At 44.6% G+C, this 17,880-nt stretch overlaps 1 protein-coding gene across 1 annotated transcript in view; it reads right to left on the reverse strand.

The window, feature by feature from the left end:
* MYO7B (myosin VIIB) overlaps window positions 1–17,880 on the reverse strand; it is a 1,466,289-nt gene that overhangs the window by 1,089,631 nt on the left and 358,778 nt on the right. The gene's annotated exons all lie outside the window — the stretch shown is intronic.

The raw sequence follows: 17,880 nt of genomic DNA on the forward strand, positions 1-17,880 counted from the left end.
TATCGTGTCGAACCCTTGGATAGGAGGCAATTCCACCACGAAATCCATGGATATCATAAACCAGGGTTTATGGGGTACTGGCAAAGGATGTAAGAGCCCCATTGGTTTCTGGAGCGATCCCTTACTTTGGATACAAATAGAGCAAGAATTGACGTAGTCTATCACATTTTTGGACATGTCCGGCCACCAGGCCCACCTCCGGATTAATTCCAGTGTTTTCTTCTGACCAGGATGGGCCACGACTAATGAATCATGACCCCAGTCTAATGCCTTGGCACGGGTGTTTTCTGTTGGTAGATACAAGAGACCATTATAGTATGGGAGACCACCACGAATATCTAGATTCAGACGTTGTACATCTTGATGATTCTGAGATACCCAATCTATAATTTCTTGTTTCAAAGATGGTTGAACAAGGCAACTGCAAATCACTTTATCAGCCAATAAAGTCGGTTTGCTTGAATCTTCGGTAACAACCGTATGGAGCCGGGATAAAGCATCGGCTTTGGTGTGTTCTCTGGCAGGACGATATGAGATCCGAAAATCAAACTGGGCAAAGAATGAATGCCATCGGGCCTGCCGTGCAGTCAAACACTTCATCGTTTTAATGGCTTGAAGGTTCCTGTGGTCTGAATAAACACAAACCGGATATTTGGCCCCGAGTAGATGATGCCGCCATGTCAGAAAGGCATCTTTGATGGCCAAAAGTTCTTTCTCCGTGACTGTATAGTTTCTTTCATAAGGGGCCAATTTTCGGGAGAAGAAAGCCACAGGATGTTCTGCTCCAGTGGATTTGCAGACCTGGGAAAGAATAGCACCAATTGCCATGTTGGAGGCATCCGCCTCCACTATAAAAGGCAAACCAGGGTCTGGATGCTGTAGAACCGGTGCAGTGGTGAAGGATTCTTTTAGCAGATCGAAAGCCTTTTGAGCCTCTGTCGTCCAGAGAAACTCAACCTTGGAACTTGTTAAGGCAGTGAGAGGTGCTACAGTCTTAGAGAAGTCATGTATAAACCGCCTATAAAAATTCGCAAAACCAAGAAATGACTGTAAGGATTTGACAGAGGCGGGTACAGGCCAGTCTAGAATGGCCTTGACTTTGGACTGGCTCATTCTAACTCCCTGACTGGTGATATCGTAACCCAGGAACTCGACCTCAGAAGTGTGGAAAATGCATTTTTCTGTTTTTACAAATAGATGGTTTTCTCCCAATCTTTGGAGAACCTTGATGACATGTGTAATGTGATCCTGGATGGAGGTTGAATATATCAGTATGTCGTCAAGATAAATAACTACAAACTGATCGATGTAATCACTGAAAATATCATTCATAAAGTATTGGAAGGTTGCGGGGGCGTTGCACAGGCCAAACGGCATAACGAGGTATTCGAAAAGACCGTACCGGGTCTTAAAGGCGGTCTTCCATTCATCGCCTTGTCGAATACGCACAAGATTGTATGCTCCCCGCAAATCCAGCTTGGTAAAGATGACAGAAGCACCCAATTGGTCCAGAAGGACGTTGATTAGAGGCAATGGGTACTGGTTCTTAATAGTTATGGCATTGAGGGCCCTATAATCAATGCAAGGCCTGAGGTCCCCCTCCTTTTTTGGGACGAAGAACAAAGGAGATGCCGCCGGGGATTGAGAAGGGCGAATAAAACCATTGGCGAGAGCATTGTCAATGTATTCTTTCAGGACTGCATCTTCCTTTGGAGTAAGTGAATAAACACGTCCAGTTGGTATCTTGGCACCCTCCATTAAGTCAATGGGACAGTCGTATTGTCGATGTGGTGGCAATACCTCCGCTTTACCCCTATCAAAAACATCGGAATACGCATTGTATTCAGAAGGCACTAGGACGGTGTTAGAGCGGAGTGCCCCAATACTGGGAGAATTGTCAAGGAAGGCCAACACAGGAGTGGACACCACATTCGACTCCAAAAAACAGTTTTTATTGCAATAGGCCGATGGATATTGAATGTGACCGGTTACCCAATCAACATGAGGGTTATGCAATCTGAGCCACGATAAACCCAAAATCAATGGGTACTGAGGAGCAGCTATCACGTCGAAGACCAGGTATTCAGTGTGGCCATCAGGCAGAGTTACCTTAATAGGAATGGTTTCTTCCGTTACCAAACCAGAGGACAAAGCTGACCCATCAACTGTATTAACAGCTTCGGGTACTGCTTTAGTAACAATGGGAATACCTGATTGTGCAGCGAACGTGTTGTCTATGTACTTGTTAGAAGCACCGGAGTCCAACATTGCTTTTGAACAAACGATGGTTCCATTGAATTCCAAAGAAACTGCTATCTCTATGGATGAGGCGACATATAAAGCGGAGTCCTGTTTGGTACTCGACAAAGGAACCCCTGCTATTGCCGAGTTTTGGCGTTTCCCGCTTTTTTGAATGGTTTTTTAGGGCAAGAGGCCAATAGATGCTCAGCGGAACCGCAATACATACATAGGTTGTTCTTACGGCGATTCTCGCGTTCCGCGGCTGACAAACGTCCACGTATAACGCTAATCTGCATGGGTTCAGGTTCACTAGGAATAGTTTGAGACACACCAGGGTGACCAGAAGTTGACGTAAAGGATTTTTTCTCCCCTTTTCTTGCAGATCGTCGTGCATCGATCTGGAGGACTAAATCCAAAAACTCTGAGTAGCCAGCAGGAACCACAGGAACTGTTGACAAAGCGTCTTTTAGTTCTTCTGTTAGTCCTTTGTAAAACACTGCCGTTTTCTTGTCTTCAGGCCATTGGGTCTCTGCCGCAAGTTGATTGAAGCGAGCAAGATAGGTCAAGAGTGTCTGGTTACCCTGTTGTAAATTTAAAAGCTCCAAATCTGTCGCCTGGTTAGCATAGCGCATATCGAATACCTTACTCATGGCAGATAGTAGTGCGTCACAGTCATAAAGTAAAGGACTGTTTGACTCTAATAACGGATTGGCCCAGGCTGCAGCAGAACCGCCTAAATGAGACAGCACAAAAGCCGCTTTAGTAGTCAAATCCGGAAAGGAGCTAGGTCTACAGAGAAAGTGCAGACGACATTGGTTTATGAAGGTACGATAGCATTTAGGATCCCCCATAAACCTCTCGGGCGGAGCCAAGGGAAACTGTGCAGGCATCAAGACCTGTAACTCCCTGGAGGGAGGAGGAAAGCCCGAACCGGAAGCCACTGGTTCTCCACCTGTCGCTCCCTGTGGTGCAGATCGTATGGCGTCCTGCATAACGTCCATACGATGACGGAGGGTATCTTGAGCAGATATCATCTCATGTCTTAAATCAGCTATGAGTTGTGTGAGGACTTGTAAGGGATCGGTACCCTCCATCTTTTAAGGCTTCTGATTCTGTTAAGATTCAGACTACAGAATGTATTGTGGTTACTGAATATAATTAGAACGACACCAAAAAAGGATACTCTGATGTAAAGGATACAATTTGAGTTCCTGTAGAGCTTCTCCCGATCGACTATTCTGAGTGTCTTCTAAGGAGAAGAATTTGATGATTGAAACCTTCCAACCAATGCCACTCTCAGACTATAATTAACAAACACAGCCTGAAAGAGTAATTAGTGGAAAGGTCCAGATATTGGATGGATTCACCAGTCTGTAGGATAAGAATAATATGTTTTAATCACTATTCAATTTTAACCCAATTAAATGTATGTGTCAGATTAAGGATATGCACTAACCTGTAGTTGTGTGGACTGGAGGATGAAATTGAGTTCCAGGAAGAATATCCAAAATAAAAACCAACGAAGGAAAAGGGGAGGTTAGTAAGGAGACTAACCCGAACGGAACGAGGGCCGCACTAGGGACGGGTCGGTGCACACCGGATAGCGTCCATAAAGTTCAGTGCACAGTTCTTGAAAGTAGAAATAATTTGAGGATTTGGATGAGGAGGTAATCCTAGAACATGAATGTCCACAATTGACTGAGACTGGCCGGGACCTTTGGAATGAAACAGGAGACCAGAAGAACAACAGCGCGGATCCAGCTAGCAGAAAGGAAAGGCAGTTCAGGAACCACCAGAAATAGCAGCGCGGATCCGGCTAGCAACGGGTAAGCAGATTGGAAGCTGCTTAGAAGCAAAGTAGAACCAGGCTCCGGAACGAAAATCCAAGAAACAACGATCAGAAGCGCCGAATAGCGGGGGACTTCCGTTTAAATAAGAGTCAGCTGACGTAAAATGCGTGAGTAGAGCGTTGACGTCCAGTCATGTGATACTCACGCATACTTATTGAGTGGACTGATAATGTGTGCAGCGTGTTTGACAAAGAAGTTCGCCATGTTTTAGCGGAAATGAAGGCGTTTACCAGGAATCTTTCCCCAGAGTCGCCACCGAGTATAAAATGGTCTGGCTGATCTCTGGGCTGTAGATGTAGGGTGCTGAACTCGGACGTGAGAGGGCCTAGCAGGCATGACAGCTATACTGGATCAGTACCTATGAAGTGACGATTATTGATGTCTCGATTTCACCTTGTCTGTGGTCGGATCATTATTTTGTTAAGTTCCATTTGCTTTCCCCTAATCTCAAGCCACATGTGTGCCCTGTTAATATCATTGTCACCAAAAGTAATCTGCGCAAAGCTACAAAAGATTCTCTTTCTTTGCTGCTGCATACACCGTCTGAGGTGCTTGTGTCTTTAACATCTGCTGAAGACATTGCTGATTATTATCAGCACTCACTGACCTTAGCCATAGATGAGATTGCTCATTGAAGAAATCGCAAAATCTGTGTCACTTCCAATAAACAATCTTGGTTTACGCCTGAGGTACATAGTAGTAATAGACTACAAAAAGCAGGTGGCTAGAGCTTGCCGGTACTAGCTGCCAAACTGCTGAATGCTATGCCTCCTGCTTTCAGAGCTGAACCTTCCGTCTGGACTTTTAGAAAAGATTTGAAAACGTGGCTCTTTGCACATGAGCGTTAATTTGTTGTCTTCCTTTCTGAAAATGTCATCCAATGTAATGTAATGCAATGTTTTGAAATGTCCTTGTGTTAGGCAATGAAATTAAATGTCTAGAAATGTCAAATTAATGTAATGTCTTTTATACTTGTTACGACTAAATCAAATGCGCCCAGATAACTACGGGTTAGGTGCGCTCTACAAATGAATAAATAAATAAATAAATTAAGATCTGAGAAAAATAAATGGCTCAAAAACCGGCTTAGATATCTTGGGGGGTCATGACTAGTTTGGCAGTATCCTGGCGGTATTACTGCCAGGATACTAGCAAACTGTAACGTTACCAGCGCCTGACATGCCGGTAATACAGGCATATTAAGAGGTCAGGCGTCAGCGGGAAATCCCCATTCCATGGAGTCCGATAGGACTCCATGGGGGTATTTTGCTGGTATGGTATTACCGAGCCGGTAATACCAGCTGTTTTTTGCCAGTAGAGGTTGGATTAACCTCCAGCTCTAAACTGGAGATAAATCCCCAATCACTACCGGCAAACTTGTAGTTTGCCAGTCCGGTAAAACTGCTGATAAACATTATTGCTGGCACTTTATTACCGGACCGTCAAACTTGTAATGATCCCCAAGACAAGAAAGTTCATCTCTCTGTTGCAAAAAATATATAAGGGAGCTTCACTTAATAACAAAAAGGAACACTATGATTCATGCATCCGTGCAGCTAAAGCTGATTTGAAAGAACTGTTTAATGTTCTTATAGAAATTGAATCCCCTGATGTGAGACCACAAGATCTTATCAATAAGGATGAAGCGTGGTGTACTGCTATACGGGATGCCTTAATGAAAAAGGTACAAACTCTTAAGCAAACTATTGCTAAAAAACAAGCTACTTTCTCGCCACGGCCAAGCCGCTGGAATAACGCCTTGCTACTTTTCCATCATTTAAATTCTCTAATATTACAGAACAGGAGGTCGCAGATATTATCCAATCCCTTAAACCTACAATACGCAAAGGAGATGGCTGCCCATCTTTTCATTGTGAAGGAGGGTGTACCCTCTCTGATTCCTGTGATCACCAAGTTCATCAACGTTTCCTTTAACTCAGCTACTGTACCTTCAAGTAGATAATGCCTTTGCTTAAGTTCTTCTAGGACCCTAGTGTGGCTACTAACTACCGACCGACAACTTATGTATCTTTCCTTCTAAGGATTATCGATTGAGTAGCATACTTACAAATACAGTCTTACTTGGAGGAGTACAACTTACTCGGTCTTAGGCAGTCAGGCTTTAGGGCTGCGCCTGGGAGAGAGACAGCCCTATTAGACCTTCAGTCTAACATGCTCCAGATCATGGTTAAGGGTGGAGTTGCTCTGCTTATGCTTTGGAATCTATCTGCAGTTCGATTTGGTAGACTATAACATATTGGCAGATAGACTGCATTCTTCTGCTAATGTTTCCTCTGAAACCACAGCTGGTCTCTCTCTTTTCAGTCTGAAGGTACTGCAACAGTTTTTAGTGAATCTATAGCAGCCCCCCTTGTTAACTTGGTCTGTGCTGTGCCACAGGGGTCTTGTATTTCCCCCACCTTATGTAATGTATTTAAAAAAAAGTTTTGATATTCTTGATGATCTTGGCGTGTTATATAGTAACTATGGCAACGACACCCATGTTTTGCTGCATCTTACAGGGGGATTATAAACAGGATTCTGACAACATTAACAACATTTTTAATACTGTCCAAACTTGAATGGTTTCTTAATGGATTGTGTGGAATGACTCCAAAACAGAGCTGCTTATTGTTGGCACCGAACAAAGACTAGCAAAGCTCTCTGCTGACTTCAGCGAGCTTACAATTGCTGGTTGTGGCATCGCAGTGGCAGCAAAGGTTAAAACGTTGCACGTTTATCTTGATGCCTCCTTTACGATGATAAGCTACACAAACATGTCATCTCTACCATCTCATCATTTTTTTAACTGTTGTAACTTATTAACCCCTTCCTGTCCAAGGAGAAGACCGATGACAAACTGCTGAATCCAGGCTCTCAGAAACTCCATGTACACTCTCTCTCAAATGAAGCAGACATTAACAACATCATGCCACTCAGTGAGGTTGTTTATACCTTGTTGATCATGGTACTTTACAAAACCAATAAACTCAATATAACCACCAGCTGTAACCAGTCACAATGGAAGAGGATGAAAAAAAAGAAACACAATTAAACTTGTCTGGGGGGGAGGGAGGGTCTAAAGTGTGCTCACGTCAGTTGTTGCTGATTAACTCTGGGTCCTATTGGATTACTATCTAGGATCTATCACCTTCTTTTTCTCTTGATAATCAACCTTTATCTATCCAGTCTAGAGTCATAACTCTTGCAGTATACTTTGACTCTTATATCTATATGGCCCAGCAGAAACATATGGTGGTAAAAAGCTTTGGCTATTTCTTGCATTTTTTAGCCAAATCCATCCGTATCTTGGACCGCTCCATTTGGGCACCACAGCTAGGGCCACTATGGGTGCCAAATTGGATTATGCGAATGCTATTGATAAAATTACTCCACAATATCTAATACTTAGGGTACAGTCTAGCCAAAATAGAATGGCCAAGTCTTGTCTTTTTCGAGACAACTTTTCCACTTAGATTAGGGTAATTCTCATCATTCATCCTCTTTTCTATATGTGCTTTTTTGCCCCTGGGTTTTAGTGGCATATACATAAAGGTAAATACACATACATCTAGCTGAAACCACAGTGTTCTCCATGACAACTTCCTCAGTCTTCACAATATTGTTGATAAAGGCCATCTAACCACACTGATCCCTTTGAACCTCAGTGCCACCTCTGATACTGTGACAGTGTGATGCAATGGTTAATGGATTCATCTAAACTTTAAAATCCTTTAAATATTTTCTGACTGATAAAGACCACATGATCTAACTCTGTCCCCTGTTCTCCCTGTCTAGAAGCGTATAGTGGTTTTCAATATCAATGTAAGAGCATTGCTGTCATTAATATATGGATTCCATATGCTGAACACACACGCACACATATATACATCTATCAGTATCATTCACTCAAACACTACTCAATTTTCAAACATTCTCTAGAGAATGTCAGAAATATATGGCCACAAGCAGGCTTTAATTGAATGCTAAAATAGAGGTGATTGTCATCACCCTATACCAAAGGAACCACCAATCCCTGAGTTTAAATCATCCTCCCCGGATACCCCAAAGGTTAAACTCAAAAATACAGTCTGAATTTTGGGGAATCATTCTTGGTGGCCTTTTTATCACAAGTTAAGGCAACAATGGTGATTTGTTTTCAGATTTATAAACCACAAAATATGTTTGCATCTCGACTCTGTTTTCCTAAGTGGAATAAGGGAAGGGTCAGCAATAATCATCAGGTTGGCCACATTAACAGTCTGCATTCATAGTTTCCCGAAACATGCATAAGGTGGATCCTGGGTTCCACCTAAATCAATCCCTATGGAAGAGAGACCACACTCATGGGGAATTACAGAAAATATACAGGATTCCACTGGGGGCAAACTCTCTAGCAAAGCTACGTGCTTTTATTTGTAGATGCTTCTTCGGTCCACTTCCCTCATTGCCCAGAATCAATAAGTAGCTTGACAAGAGCTAATTATTTAAAATTAGCAGGATCCAAACATCTCTTGAGGGTTTCATAGGTTATAAAAGTAGGACGTTGTATCAACTTACACTGGAAGTTAAAAAAATCTCAAGAAGTTCAGGGACGTTCACGGAGAACCTGATAATTCACATCTTGCCCAGTACCTCCACCTTCTGTCCTTCAACAGTGCTTAAACCTTTATCCTGGGCTCTGGTCTGTATGGTTCGACAATAACACCTACAGACACTTGGCTCTATAAAGCACACTAAATTAGTAGAGTACATACATATTGAAAAGTTGCAAGGCAGTAAAGCACTTGGATAAGTTGTTGTTATGTTATCCAAATTTGTATAGCGCACCTTCACCAACAAGGGCATCATGGCGCTCAGGCTGGAAACTAAACACATCACTAACAGCAGGGAAAGAGCTTAGGCGGAGAACAAGAAGGTCTTCAGAGCCCGTCTAAAGGAGAGATGATCAGTGGTCTCATGAAGACGCAGTGGAATAGAATTCCACAACAGGGCAACAGCCACAGAGAAAGAGCAACCGCCCATGCGGGCATATCTAAATCGAGGCACTGCAATCTGCAGGGAGGTAGAAGAGCAAAGAGAACGAGATGGAACATAGCGTTTGAATTTGAATCTGTCTCATAGAAGGCTTGATGGTCCAGGCATAAAGATTTAGGGCCTCATTACACGAATGGCGGAGAACCATGGCGCTATTAGCGCCATGGTTCATGCCGGTAAAATACCGGCACCGCCTTGGCGGAAAGGGGAATTACTGCCCCATTCCAAGGTTGGCGGGGCGGTAATTCCTCCTTCCACTATTGCCCTTCCCCATTCCCATTTTTGCCCCATCGGGCATAATGGGAATGGGGAAGGCGCTAATTACAGTACCGCAAATTGCGGTACCGTAATTAGCTCCCTGGGTCCCTTTGCGGGTTGGTTTTTTTAACGCCTGCAAAAGCAGGCGTTAAATCCCCCAACCCGCAAAGGGACCTTGTAGTAAGGCGGTAAGGATTTACCGGTACCGGTATTTTACCGGTAAATCCTTACTGCCATCCGTGTAATGAGGCCCATAAACTTGACTCGTTTCGCCACTGGGTGCCAATGCCAAAAGTTCAAAATTCCAGAGGCTGAGTACTGGAGGCCAGCGTCAACGGCCAATCTAGCGGCCGTGTTCTGGAGCAGCTGTAACCGTTGATGGAGGAAGGCAGGTTGTGTCAAAAACAGAGCATTACAGTAGTCCAGTGAACCTGAGGTAAGAGAGGACACTACCACAAGCCGCAGGCAGACCAGGAGGTAAGGCAAAACTTTACACAGCGTTCGTGGTTTAAAATTAACAGATTGGCACACAGCTCCAATCTGATCCTGCATGGATAGCGAGGACGAGAACTTCACACCTAAATTGTTGAAAACCAAAGAATGCCAAGTTCCAGTGGCCAGGAAGCTGAGGACCACCCCGAGAATTCAGGCAATGAGCCGACTATGAGCACCTACGTTTTATCTCCATTAAGACAAAGACAGTTATTACCCACCCAGGAGTGAACTGCCAGAAGGCGTGAGCAACAACGCTACGCAGAAGCTGGCACAGAAACATTGAGCAACACCAAGATGTGTGTATCATCGGCATACGAAAAACACAGAAAACCAAAAGAGTGTACAAGCTTAATATGGGGTAAGATATAGAGAATAAAGAGAAGAGGGAAAAGAGCTGAACCCTGCGGTACACCACAATCAAGAGGCAATGCTGCCGAAGTGAAAGGAGGAAGCGAAAGGGACTGGGAGCGTTCAGAAAGAAAATACCCAAACCAGTTAAGGACCCAGCCTGAGACGCCAGCAGATGGTAGTCTATCCCTAAGAATAACATGGTCCACAGTGTCAAATGCGGCAGAGAGATTCAGCAGGATCAGGGCACCAATACTTGTGAAACACTTGTGTATAGGCGTGTTATAAATGCCATATCATATCTTTCATAACGCCCTGATCCACAATCTGGGCCAGATCATCCGCCACCGCCACCAGGACCGACTCAGTTCCCGTGCCCGGCCGGAACCCAGACTGGAAAGGGTCCAATGCCCCTGAGTCCTCCAGAAAAGAACGCAAAAGAGGAGTGACCAGGGCTTCCAGGAGCTTCATAGGGAATGAGAGAAGAGAGATAGGAAGAAAATTAGTGAGTGGATGAGTCCATTAAGGTGTGTTTAAATACAGTCGATATGGATGCATTAGCAAGCAAAGCATTAACTGTCAATGTAAGGGGCGCAATACAAGGGATGATAACTTTAAGAATGCTGAGAGGAATGTGGGAGGCTGACTTCATATGTTAAGTGGCTGAAATAATCTCAGACGCTGAAAAAACCGGAAAGAGATTGAACTGCTTGGAGAATCTAAGACGGGGAGCACGATAGTGCAGGAAGCAGCAACGTTATCATTAAAAAAGTCGAGATTGTATTGCAAAGTATTTGCAAAGGACAGTCTTTATGGCAGCAGGCAAGGACAGCAAAAGAACAAGCTGAAATAGCTCTTTAGGAGAATTTGCTGCAGTTTCTATGCAGGGGGCAAAATACGCACATTTAGCTGCTGTGATGTCGTGTTGGTACACAGCCGTAGCTTTACGTAAGGCTAAGTGAGTCATGGGGCAGTAGGCCTACGGACAAGACGCAGCCTGCCAAGATTGGCGGAATACCATGGCTCAGAGAAGCGACCAGCCGGCCTGGAGGCTTTCAGCAGAACTAAGGCCTTCCCCACCCGGGTATCTAGGACTGCTCCGATGAGCTGGAGCCGTTGGACTGGTGTCAGGTGGGACTTCTTTAAGTTTAAGGAGAAGCCCACCCTGTGCAGCAGCGAGCAGGTGCCCTGGAGATGGGACAAGACCTGCACTACAGATTTCCCTCGAATCAGCCAGTCGTCCAGATATGGGAATACGTGGACTCCGGATCTCCTGAGTTGAGCCGCAACTACCGACAGGAGCTTGGTGAAGACCCTTGGGGTGGAGGTAAGACCAAAGGGAAGCACCTTGAACTGATAGTGCATATCTCCTATGGTGAACCTTAGGAACTTCCTGTGCTTTCAATGGATTGGCACATGGAAATAGGCATCCTGTAGGTCTATGGACACCAGCCAGCGCTGAAGTTCGAGAGCGTGGAGAATCCCTCTCAATGTCACCATCCTGAATTTGTCTTTCCTTAAGAACTTGTTAAAGGACCTGAGGTCCAGAATGGGATGGAGCCCTCCTCCTTGAGACCTCCTCCTTTCTTGGGCACCAGGAAATACCGGGAATACAAACCTGACCCTCTCTGTTCGGGAGGTACCTCTTCCACTGGACCCTTCAGCAACAGGGCTCTCAGTTCTTCCTGGAGCTCCTGTCCTGGTTGGATTGGAGGTGGGGGAGGTCTGTCCAGTGTTTTTTTAGAAATGGCAGACAACAACCCTATTGAATGAGCTGTAGAGCCAAGGCATCAGAAGTAATTCCCTGCCACTGGAGCAAATGCTCCATCAACCGTCCTCCAACCGGTGCGCTGTGAGAGGGGAAATCAAAGCGGCTTCGGAGGCTGGGTGGCCCCTGCCCCTGATGCTGCCTGCTGGCCTCTGGAAGCCCCTCTGCCCCGTCCGGAGCGCGAGAAACACTTCTGCCCTTGCCTGGCCAGTGGGAGCTGCGCTCTCCTGCGATAAAGAGCATATCTCCTGTAGCCATGTGCTCTAGAGGCGAAGCTAAATGCAGGTTTGGATGGCTGCCCAGCTAGGCCTAAGGATTTCGCAGCACGTTTTTATTCCTTGAATTTTTCTAAGGAATCGTCAGCTTTGTGGCTGAAAAGAAGATCGCCCTCGAAGGGCATGTCCAGAAGTTTTACTTGAAAGTTAGGTGAAAAACCAGAGGTTTTGAAGTAGGCCTGCCTTCCTAGTGTTATGGCCGAAGCCATATAACGGCCCACACAGTCGGCGATGTCCAGGCCCTTTTGCAGTGACTGCTTGGCCACCTCCTTCCCATCCTCTACTAGCTGTAGCAAGCCCTCACACATTTCTCCTTCCGGGACATACTGAGCAGCATTTTCCGCTGATGTCCATAGACGGAAGGAGTATTTGGCAAAACTGCTTGCCACATTTGTAGCTTTGAGGGCAATGCTACCAGAAGTGAATGCCTTCTTTGCCAAGGCATCTACTTGTTTTGCTTCTCTGTCTGTGGCCAGAGTAGATGTTGAAGATGCGGGCCTCCAAGAGACCGTAGCATTCTGCATAACAAGCCCCTCCGGGGAGAGGAGAGGTATGAGGGGTCTCCTCTAGCCTGCCTGTACTTCCCGGAAATGGTGGAGCTGACGGGAGGAATGGAACATGTGTTTTGCTACAGAGCTGCCAAAGGATTGGCAATGGCCGGGTTCAGAGGCATAATACGCTCAGTGGCAAGGACTTCATCTAGGATGTTGTTAAGGTCATAACTTTGTGTAGGCACCACTGTTCAGTGCAATGCCAGGGTGTCAATAACCCTTTCTACCAGAGCCATGTATTTAGATGTATTGTGAAGATAGGGCTGGGACTGCTGAAACACGAGGTCTGGCAAAGTGTCCAGACCACTTGCATCTTGGAGGCCTTGAGCTAGCTGTAAAAGCTTATTCTGGTCGTCAAAATGGTCAACTCCTCCTGAACCCAAGAACATCGGGTAGTATCGTCAACTTCCTTGGACGCACAGGGGTAATCCGGCGTGCATTGTTCTTTCGACGTGAAAAGATTTATCAGCACCGACATTGTCGCTACCAGGGCAATAGAGGGGTTGGGTACACCGAGTGATGCTCTTGACTCCGAAGCATGCCGCGTGGGGGGAGCCGCGCTGACTGCAGCATGCTGCTTGAACATTGCAAGCATTGAGGATTTGAAATCCTCCCACTCCTGGCGGGTGGTAAGCCCAGCTGACAGCTTACCTTTTAACGTCGACGACTGAGTCCCGACGATGGCGGTGATGCCTTTTTTTTTTCAGGACGAGGAAGAGTGGCTCCTCGAGTGGGACCATTTCTTCTTCTGCTGGTGTTTCTCAGGGGTATGACCCTCAGTTTCAGCAACCGAAGACCGAACTGTCAACCGTGCAAGAGATTTTGTTGGTGGTCGACCCAGAGCGAGTTTTGCAGCTCGATCGCAAAGGTATTTAGGTTGCATTTTGGCACACAATGGACATCCCTCAGTCCCGTGACCCGTGCTGAAGCACCAGAGACACAACTCGTGTGGGTCGGTGAAGGACATCTTGGTGCCACAATTGGAACACCGCTTGAAACCTGACACCCGAGCGACTGACATCTTGCGTCGAGGATTTAGTGAAAAATAAGTTTTCTGATGAAAACGTCAAAAGAGTCGAAGCTCTGGGTTCCCAAGCACTGTGTTAGCGTGCAGAAAAAAGGAACTGAGTCTGAGGCGTAGTGACGTGGTACTTATAAGACGCCTGACTTAACGTTCGGCGCCGACGACCAAACGCCGAGCGAGACAGATCGATGGTCGACGGCCGGGTCGAGGTACACTACGCCCCCTGTCGAAAATGTTTCAAAGCAGCAAAGCTGGAAGGAATATCTATCAGACCAGTAATCTGCGGGAGAAAAGCAATTAATTGAAGAGGCGCTTACGCTGCGCCCGTCCGCTGTGCTTCCGGGGAAAGGTAGACCTCAATAGGCACATGATATTGACAGGATCCAATCAGCCAGCAAGAGGGGGCGTATGTGTCTGAAAAAGAAAGACATGCTCATATCAGGTACAAGCCCTGTGCAAGGTAGGAGGCCAGGCAACCTCGTACTGAGTAAGCTTGTGTCACATATCATGAGAAACTACGCCACAAGTAGGCTACCTCAATGTTATAATGTGCATCTCATAATAGCTTATAGCATAAATTTTTGAGAAAGTTATTTATGCAATTACCAAGACATTTAGAGTGGAATCAATAGGGGCAGCTGGATATAGAGCTAAGTATGTGAAAGGGTGGACACAACCCCTATCCAATTTAAAGACAGCATGCCAACATTTTGACTAGCAGCAGAAAATAATATATTTAGAATTAATTCGCATTCTTGTATGCAATTGGTTAGGGAATGCCACACTCATTTTGAAATATGCTTTATTTCTGGACCGTCCTTCCGTAAGCTCTGTGTGAAGAAATAACGACTAGCCTTTGGATATCAGACCTGCTTTCATTTTGGGAAAGGCAATCAACTCTAATGGAAGTTTCTGGAGTTTTATGAGAGGTTTTCTTGTCTGATTGGCTTTTGAGCAGACTATATCGGCTTTGAACTCCTCCTCCATGACATATCAGATTGTATTTAAGGACAGTTTAACTTTGAACTGGGCAGGAAATAGAGCTCCTGTGTTGTGTTCCCCTCTCAATAGATTATGCTTTTTCCTCCTCCCTTCGGTGATCTTGTGGTCAGGTGGATGAGTAATGTCATGGTGATGGGCACACCAGTAGGACGGTTATAAAATGGACCTTTTCTGTCCTGCTTACTCATTGCCACATCAAAATGAGGTGAAGCCATCATTCATTTTTCTTGTTTTTCTTTGATTTTGGAGTTCTTCTAAAGCACGTCCATGCTAAAAGGGAGCAGGTAGCTGTTCAATAAGACTCTCCTCCACAAGCTAAATTAAAAACCCACAAAAGATTTGCTTTTAAATTATTATTTTATTTGGGGTATTTATTGTATGGAAACCTAGCTCAATGAAGCAACGGAGTGCTGTATATCAGAAGGCATTAAAAGCATACTTTAAATGATTACGGGGTGCTCAGGAAGTCCGTACAACATAGTACTTATTACCAGCAAACCATTTAGGGTTATAGGGAATAATTAACATTATAGTTAATGGGGAACATGAAATGAAGGATGGGGGTGCTACGGGGGTTGCTGTAAAGGGAGTTCCTTAGGTGGGACCCTGGGGCTATGTGGGATGAGGGAGTATATCATACAGGGTGTTAATAAGGTGATCCTTGAAGAGGAGGGTCTTGAAGAAAAAAGAAGTGCAATTTAAAAATAAATATAAAAATGTGATCAGCAAAACTGTGTAGAATTTAGAACTACAGGAAAAATAATCAACAGCAGATATCAGGTAAAGAAAATAAACCAGGCTTTAAACCAAATAAGGAAATGTAGGCATGAACAGATACGTGTGTAAAGTTTTCTAAAATGTCAATAAAGAGGAGCCCAACTGGGCAGCTACAGGAAAGGAGTCCCACATGCAGCAGCAGAGAAGGCTTCGCTACTCTTCTGAGCATGATTGAACTTCCTTACATCCATTCTTCTGACATCTTCAGTCCTCCTGCATTGAGAGCTATATATCCTAACTTAAACTGTTTATGGAAATCCAAACGTAACCAGCAATTGTGCGATATGGGGGTAGACATTTAAAAACAATCCCAAGCAAATCCTAACAACCAAACAGAAGAAAGAAAAGTAGGTAACATTCCCAAAGAAGATAATGGCGAGACAAAAATGTACAAAGAAGAATGAAATAATACCCATTTGGTTTTAGCTTAATGTAAGAGTATATGCTGTCATCTAATCCTCTATGGCACTGAGATAGTCTTCCACAAAGTGAATTTCAGCTTTGGGGGACACTTGTACATATAATTGAGTGTCATCAGCATACTGGTGAATAGAGATACCTAATTCTTCTGCCGGTTCCCCAGCTGTTCCATGTAGATGGTAAATAACATTTAAGGCAGTATTGACCCCTGGGGCATCTGATGATCAGGAAAAAAGTTTGAAAACCTCTTGAGGAATGGTGAAGCTCTTTCTAAACTCAGTCGCCTGTACGCATGCATGTGGATATAATGTTTAGTAATGCCCCTTTTACATGTATTACATATGAACCTGTTGTTGGTTTCCTCTTAAAATTAATAACGTCGGCGTGTTTCAAACATGAAGATATTGCTTATATGTACTTTAAAAAAATACTCTGTCTTTGTTAAATGCTGCAACATAACACACAATAAGGGCTCTCAGCACTTATATGTCCCATTTCATTAAACCTTTTTACATAACATCCCTGCAATATTATGACGCCTTCATGTATTACATGCCATTTGATAATGGAGCATAGGCATTCGTGTGCACATTTTTCATTTATTCTCAAGTGATATAACAAAACAGGCCTATGCGTTCACATTGCAAGATACCATCTATCATACCGTGAAGAGTGGTGACTAGCGTGGATACTTAGCAAATATACAATGTTTCTTTCAATGAACACTGAGACAGCGCATCACAAACAGGAAAACATCATAGCCATGATTACTGATATTACATGGCTGAGCCGCTAAAAGCCACAATTAGCTGGCACGAATTGTAGAAGACCAGGAGGCTGTGCAGCTGTGACGCAAACCCCTGCTCAGAACATAGCCACACCCATTGAGGGCGATAACTGACCCGTCATACATGAAGATGAGGTCCGTCCTCGCCTGAAAACCGGAGGAAGGGCAGATGAGACACCAGTTACCAAGCAGTGGCTGATTTCTCATGGTGAAGCAATTCACCACGGGCCGGGGCTGTTACATGGCATGGGGAAATAGAATAGTACAAATCAGGAAACAAGGTGCTGTTGACAAAGTGCCGAAGGTCACAGGAATGCTTTGATAAGAAATGTGCTAACCGACTGAGTGCCTCTTACTATCTTATCTATTATTCCCATTGTGTAAAATCCTATAAAAAGTCAGAAAAATCCCGGCTCAGTGCCTATATTTCGGGATGGTGATAGTCTGCCATTTTCCTTGTCAGTTGCTATACATCTGTAAAGAAATAAATCTGTCTCTTCTATCTGCTGCTGTCCTGTACCAAGGTTGGACTTATTTGCAGTTGTGACACTGAAAAAGCTTTCATTTAATCACAACCACTGGAAATGTCCCAGGGCAGGTTTCATTTCACAGTGTTCTAGCCTGTGCCATTACAAACAGAGTAATATATGCAAATCAGCCTTAATCCCACCCCATTAGTTCAGGCAGTCCAGACTGAACTATTAGGTCAGATCCCTTCTGGGTGAGACGACAAGACATTCTTGGACTTCATTGGTCATCATCACCTTGGGACTCTAGGCAACACAAGTTCGGGATACATGTCAGAGTGCACATGTACCCACTAGGGGACGTTACAACACTGAAGATAAATAGAGATTTATTATCCACTACAACCCCTATGTGATTTGATATTACACTTTCCTGTATTTTATGTTATTCTTTTATTAGCATTTGGTAGTTTTGCAAAGTGCCAAGATGGGAGAAAGCCGCTCCAGAGTGCTCAAAGGAAGGATGTAGGTGGGAAGAGGGGAATTAAACAAAGCAAGGTATGTGTCTTAAAAGGACACC

The sequence above is a fragment of the Ambystoma mexicanum genome, chromosome 10 (assembly GCF_040938575.1).
Source record: "Ambystoma mexicanum isolate Mex_15411 chromosome 10, UKY_AmexF1_1, whole genome shotgun sequence".
Taxonomy (NCBI): domain Eukaryota; kingdom Metazoa; phylum Chordata; class Amphibia; order Caudata; family Ambystomatidae; genus Ambystoma; species Ambystoma mexicanum.